The sequence below is a fragment of the Drosophila innubila genome, assembly GCF_004354385.1.
Source record: "Drosophila innubila isolate TH190305 chromosome 2R unlocalized genomic scaffold, UK_Dinn_1.0 1_C_2R, whole genome shotgun sequence".
Classification (NCBI taxonomy): domain Eukaryota; kingdom Metazoa; phylum Arthropoda; class Insecta; order Diptera; family Drosophilidae; genus Drosophila; species Drosophila innubila.
Window position 1 is genome coordinate 18,992,275 of NW_022995374.1, and position 8,038 is coordinate 19,000,312.

Consider the following 8,038-nt stretch of genomic DNA (forward strand, 5'->3'; position numbering starts at 1 on the left):
AAATATAATAAATATTTTTATGGTTCTTAATTATTTTTTGCTATTTTATTATAGTTACTTTTCGTTCTTAGAACAAGATAAAAAATATTCAAAAATAATAAGATTGGGCTTAACTAATTTTTAATATTAAATAACAATGTGAATTTTTTTGATTTTGTCAAATTTGTTACTTGACTAACTGTAAATACTAAAATGTAAGAAACAGCACAAAATATTATTTAACGACTTTTTTGTTAGCTGTTTGACATATTTTCAATATATTTGTTTTGCTTTGTATATATAAAACATAAAAGAAACAAACATTGTAAGATATTATACATAATAATAATTATACAGCTATCTATAATTATATATATACCATATAGTTAGTATAGTCGATATGAAGACAACGATTCAGAATCAATTTGTATAAAAATACCATTAAATTAACTTTTATATTTTCCATAGAATTAAAGGCTTCGCTTTGAAAGCACATTGAAAAGTTTTCGGCGAATTAAAGCTCAAAGTTGAACGTAAGCAATTTTTAAATGAAGCCAATTAAATTAAAATAAAAATTATACAAAATATGTGTAAATATAATGTTTATATTATAAATAAACTAAGCGATAACAGCGATAATCGATAAATAAAATAATTGATACTCTTAAAATTATTGTCTTGCTTTATTTTTCTTGAATTTTATGCTGGGAAAGTCAATGCTAATCAACATCAGCTGGCCGGCATAAATATATAGTACTTATTAACGGGTCACAAGGTCAATGCATTCCACGAAGGTCGCTCGTCCTTTTTTCGTTTAATCCCGCTGGTCTGTCGACCCTTCGTGATGTCAAACTGCTTTCAAAATGAGAAATGCCCAAAAGACAAAGGCAAATAAAAGATTACGGACTCTCAGGTCTGCGTCTCTGGCTGGATTTGGTTTCGGTTTCGACGGTCGAACATTTACGGCTACGGAATTCAATGAAAACCCACTGAAAATCCATTGGTTTTCTTGTCGCTTCTTTTCCTTTCTTTATTCTGTTTTTGTTTTTCCTTTTTCTTGTTTTTTTTTTGCGAGTTTGCGATATCGAAAATTGGCAATTTTCAAGGAATGAGTCCCAAAAGACGGCACAGTACAGCCATACATCTAATGAATGTGCCGCAGGCTACCCAATGGCGGAAATAAGGGTAGAGTATCTTGATAGGCGTAGTGTTTGAGGGGTGGATTAGGTGCGAATTGGTTTAAAGGCGCTAAAATCACAATACAAAAAAAAGAAGATTTATGTGCCAGCCAATTACTATCAGAATTTGATATGTGTAGGCACAAGGCTTGCTCGACTGCGGGATACCCTATAGCAATTAACTATGGAGTGTATTATTTGCAGATTCTGATACAACATTTATGTATACTGGATTAATCCATTGTTTTTAATAATTAATTAATAATGTTATAATAATGTTACATAATGTTATACTTAATTTTTTATTAAGTATTATAATTTGTACAGTATCTTAGATATAGAATATTAGGCTAGAAATTCAAAATATTTGTATAGAGATAATATGTTAATTAGGTGAAAACTCATTTAAATTATATGTATTATCTTTTATAAAAATCGCCTGAAATTCATTCAGGAATCAATATGAGACAGTAATTATTGAAGTATAATTTTTACAGGGTATGTGTTTGCTCTGCGAATCGCATATAGTGTAAAAATCATTTGAAATGCATTCATGAAATCAATAGCATATTAAATTTAAGAAGAATATTTTATGGAACTTCCCTATTAAACTTAACTTAAGGATTCCCTATTGAATGTAATAAAATTCTTACAGGGTATATGTCTGCTCTGCGAATCGCATAAAGTGTAACAATCATTTAAAATGCATTCATGAAATCAATAGCATATTAAATTTAAGAAGAATATTTTATGGAACTTCCCTATTAAATGTAACAAAATTCTTACAGGGTATGTGTTTGCTCTGCGAATCGCATATAGTGTAAGAGTCATTTGAAATGCATTCATGAAATCATTAGCATATTAAATTTTAAAAGAATATATCGGGAACTTAAGGATTCCCTATTAAATGTAATAAATTTCTTACCCTATACCCTATATGTCTGCTCTGCGAATCGCATAAAGTGTAACAATCATTTAAAATGCATTCATAAAGTCTTACCAAAAATGCTTTGCCCTGTGCCTCATCTGAATAATTTATGGAATTTCGTGTGGTTTGAGCCAAAAACTCCAATTACAATAATTAAGCAGACTGGCGCTCCCTTCTTCAACCCCCTCCCCAGCAGCTCCATCAACAAACTCTTGTGAGTATTCACGGGCACATATGGGTATTCATGAGTGTACTCGTATGAGTGTGAGTATTGGGCACATCTGAAAACAAGTTTAATGCGCTTGGCTTTTAACGCATTAATTTAGCATTTATAAATCATTTGTGTAAGCACACAGCCAGCCACAAACCACATACACACACACACACACATGTGATTGTATCTAAAAGATACAGGTAAGCTGCAGATACTCATTCAGGTAATTAGAAATGTAAAATTGCACTTACACACACACTTATTTCGCTTGACAAGCGATTCATAGTCACAACAGGCTTATGAACAACAACAACCTCACTTCGTTTGCACTATTAACAGATGGTCCACTTGGCACGAGTGTCCACTGTACGGATTATGATCTAGCCTTTCACCATGCTCCACGCGTCGACACTTAAAGACTTCCGCAATATAAATATCTGTACTTTCTCGATTTATGATCGACTTACTTATTTGCTCGTTAGTTTCATGCATTTGAGTCTGCTTGAGTCTCTTTTACTTCATATACAGCTCCTTAATGTTGAAGATCTTCTCAATTTCGGCTTGAAGAAGGTCTTACAGTCTTCAAACTTGTATAACTTTATCAAAACTGAACCGATTTTCAAACGAAATGCCATTTCGATTATGGTTTGGTCTCTTAATTTATTCTGCGTTCAAATTTAGTTCTTATAAACTAAATTTAATTTTGAATTTTGAAAATTAAAACTTTAAAAACGCAAGTTTTCACTTTAATCAACACCTTATATCGTAATGAGTATAAAACAACACTTTTAACCTCTTATTTGTTTGTATGCAAAAATGGGAAATAAATTTGGACTTGTATAGTTGCTAAATCCTAAGTCTGACACACTTCAAATTTTCATAACTTTGTAAAACTGAACCGATTTTCAAACGGAATGTCATTCTCTTCATTGCTTTCAAATTGATTCTGCATTAAAAATTTAATTCTTATAAAAAAAAATTTAATTTTATTGATATCATCCAATTTTTCCTGCCAATTTTCTGTACCAACCTTAGAAATTTTTTCTAAAACTTTGACCTCTTATAACTTTATCAAGTCTCAATAAATTTTTAAGCCGAACGCCATTTTGATCGTGGTTCGGTTTCTACATTCATTCTGTAGTACATTTATTTTAATTCGTTTAAAAAAGTTAGCTCCTTTAAATCTAGATTCCGACTTTCGTGCTTAAAAAAATAAACATATAATTCGCTATTTATATTACTTTGTTATAACAAAATGATATCGTAAGACTGTTTTCATAGACTTTCTATTAACTGTTAGAATAGGCAGGTTGTCGAAATTATTATTCAGGGTGTGTTTTGAGATTTATTGTTTACTCCTCTAATTGCAAGGGGTCAAGGGCTTCCAGTGGCTATCAGATGACCAGATTATTATAGCTACAAGGTGCTCGTTCAGTTGCCTTCTTCCCTTTCCAGTCATTTAAATGTGTTTGGTTTAGTTTATGCTTGTGTAATTGTAATTAATGGAACTGTATTGGCACAAACAGTTGCCTATATTCACTTCCGTAACGAATTCCCAACACGGATAAACATCAAAGTTGCCACATGCGACTTTAATTGAATTGGGAGCTAAAGTTTCGATGTGTGCTGTGCAAAAGTTTTCCATATCAGGGAAAGAGGCGCCACAGTTCTCTAATTGCAATTTGTTATAGTTATTCCCCTTCCTTTCTCCCTCTTGTACTCCTAAAGTTGGCGCTTAAATAACGATTTATGTGCTTAGCATTTGTGTTATATAATGGGATCCAAATAAGTTCTCGACTTTACGCACGGTTAACTTGGCCCGTAAATGTCAAGAAATTCAATTAGCCATCTTACGGTTGTCATCACATTAACTGGAATTAATTCCAGCATTATCCTGAAAATGGAGAAACACTCAATACTTAAGTTGTATCATTTATTGAAATTATTTCTGTTCTTATGAGTAATTGTTTTAATGTAGATTTATTTGTTTCTAAACTATTATTTACTTCCTTTACTTACTTTATAGGTAGTAGTTCAAATTAATCTTAAGATGTTGACAAATTCGTTTACGTTTTCCTTTGTTAATGCTTACTTGATCTGATATCATCTTGTCGTCTTTGTAGGTGGTATTAATTAAATTATATTTGCATTTTAATTTTTATTGAAATTATAATTATATTTCTAATTGTAAAATTTTAATATTATCGTACTTACTATGTAATTTTTCATGACTAAATCTAGTTAAATACCTGGGCTTAATTTTATAAAAAATGTTTCACAAACGATTTGAGATAAAAGACTTAGATTTCAGTTCAAACTTTTAGTTTGAATTGAAGAATTTAGGAATACTATGTTGCATATGTTGTAATTATTTATACACACGACTATCTAAATTCTCCAAATCACTTTACTTCATAGTGTACAAATTATATTGCTTTAAAATATGTATATTAAGCTTAGCTATGGTCATAGCCTATTATTGTCTTCTTTCAACATTTAGAGGCATGAAATAAATTATGTTTTGGTTGACACTTTGCCTTGATTCGTTGTCAATGTAATTTCATTCATCAGACATAATTGAGTCATGTAATGAAATGAAATCTCAGCATTAAGATCCAATTAGAGCACCATTATTAATATGCATGGGAGTTGAGCAGTTCGGATTCAGATGAATTTCAAGTTCCGAGTCCCAAAATTATGTCCTCGTTTGCCATCTCATTCTCGCTGCTTCGCTGGGTTATTTGGTAATTTTTTTTTTTTTGCATCATATGCCCTTTGGAAAAAATGCGAAACCCGAAAAAAGTATCAATTTACGGAGAGAATGAGAAAGAAGAGGAGTACGGTAACAGTTGATGGGGTGCAAGGGCCGTCAGGGCGATGGCGCGGTATTCCTGGTCTCATTCTCATTCCTGTTCTTGTTCCTGGGCCAGACGAAATCAACGAACGAAAATCCTGAACCGGAAATAAGAATAATAACTGCATGAATTGCTAAAGAAGCGATAACGCAACGGTAAAGTTGCTTTCTTGCTGCTTCTCTCATACATTCTGTTTTGTGCTCTCTCTCACTCTGCCCATAGCTTCACATTGATTGATTTGAGTGACGGACTTCAACGTTTGAGTGCTACTCAATTGTGTCTAATGATGAGCTGCTCTTGATGACCATGGACCAGCAGCGGGAGTGGGAGAGTGCAACTTAAGCTTCAAAGTCATTTAAACAAGACAAATTGTACACTCGCACAGCGGGTGGGAGTGAGTGTGACTTGGAGACGGTGCCAGGGCATTGGCGGCAGTTGTAATTAGTTGATTACACAAGACACACTCACGACTTCTTTCACTCTCACTGCTCACTGCTTGTTGCTCGCTGCTTGTTGCTCTCACACTGCTGCGCTCCCACTCTCCACTCTCCCTTGCACACTTGATGCACTCATTTGTTACTCTCACGCGCTGCGTTTGCATTGCAAATGAAGTTCGGAGAGTTGAACGAAGTGGGAGAGTTGTCGTCGTAGACTTAGACTTGATGCTGCTCTTGAGTAAGAGCAAACAGTTGCGCTGCCTCTGCCGCTGCCGCTGCCACTGCAGCTGCATGACGTTGTGGATTTTATGTAATGAGCGCAAACAAAAAAAATGGAAAATAAATACAAGCAAATATGTGGTACTAAATATGCATATGCATATGCATGAATGTATGTATGTATGTATGTGCATGAGGGTTGTGTGTGTTTGTCAAACACTCACTCATTGCCAATTTGCAGTCGCATTTTCGCATTTTTTTCAGCTTATTGAATTATCAACATGCCACAGCCTCAGCAGCCGTGGCTGTTGGTGGTGGTACATATTTATATACACCACTCAGAATATATCTTTGCAGTATATAATGACAAACACACACACCCAAACTCATAACCGCAATGACGGCGTCAAAGAGACGGCGACGGCGACGTCAACGTCAACGCTGCAGCCAAGCAACCGGGCAGCCAGTGAGCCGTGCGGTTTACACATAGTCGATAAGCACTCAAACACACTCACACACACACATACACACTTGCACAGCCCACTTGACACACCAACAAGAGCAAAGAGAGGGTGCTTTTGCCAAAAGCTACTGAAGCAGCAGCAGCAGCGACGTCGACGTCGACAGCAACAGCCGTTCACTCTGGCAAATGAACCTAATTTAATAGAAGACACAACAGCAACAACAACAGCTTTGCATGTGCAGAGAAAGCGAGAGGAAGAGAGAGAAAGACAGCGTAACATATCGAGCTGGCATTGCATTGAAAGCAATAATACAAAAAAAAAAAAACAGAAGAAGAGAAAAAAAAGGCAGCAACAACAACAAGCTGAACTGAACAGTAGCGCTCATTAAATACTCTATCTTTGCGAGTCTGTCGTGTTGAATCTACCCGTCTGTCTGTCTCTCTGTCCGTCCGTCTCTCCGTCTGTCTGTTTTATTCCTTACCGGCTCTTTTGCTACGTGCGGGCATTGGATGGGAATTTAAATTGGTAATGCGACGAGGCCCAACTCGTGGTTGACGTTGTTCGACGTCGTCGTTGTTGTTGTTGTTGTTGCTTCTGTTGTTGTTGCTGTTATTCGTTGCTATCGCAGTGCCGCACACTTGAATACACACACACACACACACACACACAAACGCACACACATAGAGAGTGGCTGTGCTATACATACGTCGGACTGTGTTTGTATGTCCGTTTGCATGAGTATATTTGTATTTGTATGTACAGCAAGATTCAAGATATAAGGCAGAGGTGTAGCTCAGAGGGGATCACTAAAAGGGGATCGCTTCACAGATAATAATTTTACGAGTGTGCAATTAAATTGCATATAAAAAGGCTGTGTTAATTATCTTAAGTTAGTTTTTTTTTAAGTTTAAAATATTGTTATAAAATAGTGTTATAGGCTTTTAAAAATCGAGAAAAATAGAAATGCTTTTGAATTACCAATATGTTTGTGGTATACAATTGTAGTTGTAATTATATTGCATATAACCAGGCTGCAAACATAATTTGAACTAGATTTTAACAGTCGAAACGCAATACGTATCTTTTTTATAAAAATTTTTGATTGATTTTAAAAATCTAGAAAATTGGAAACCAATTCAATAAATGAATATTTTGTGGTATAGGACGTTTGTATTTTTGATATGTATACAAATATTGGATAGTTTTGAATTATTGCTTTGTTTTTATATTCGAAGTTGATAAATTTCTAGTACCATAAAATATAAAATTACCTTGTTGGGATTCAGTTAACTTCAGTTGTTTATTTCGAAAAAAATTTAGATATTTGTAATCGATTCTTAACAATTGACAGTTTATTAACTCAAACATATGCAACTTTTATTTTTGTCTATGTTTTTTAGTGATGCACAATTAGAGATTACTTAAAAATTATAACACAAGCCCTACTTTCAATTACAAGAATGTCAAGTAATTAAAATTAATAATATTTAACAATAAATGGATATACTCTATTTTCTTAATTCCATTTCTCTTTTGTCGTAAGTTCATAATTTATACTTGATCATAGCGCAAATTACCCGCTAAACTTCTAATAATAATTTCTTATAGTTGACATTGCACCTGCCCCCTGTTGACTACGCCACTGCACCCTAAGTGTTTTCAGTCGCATGCTCGTGCTGAAATATTTTCGAGGCAAGCTGCGCACATAGATACATATATACATACATAAGTATTCACAATCGTACATACATACGTACATAAGCC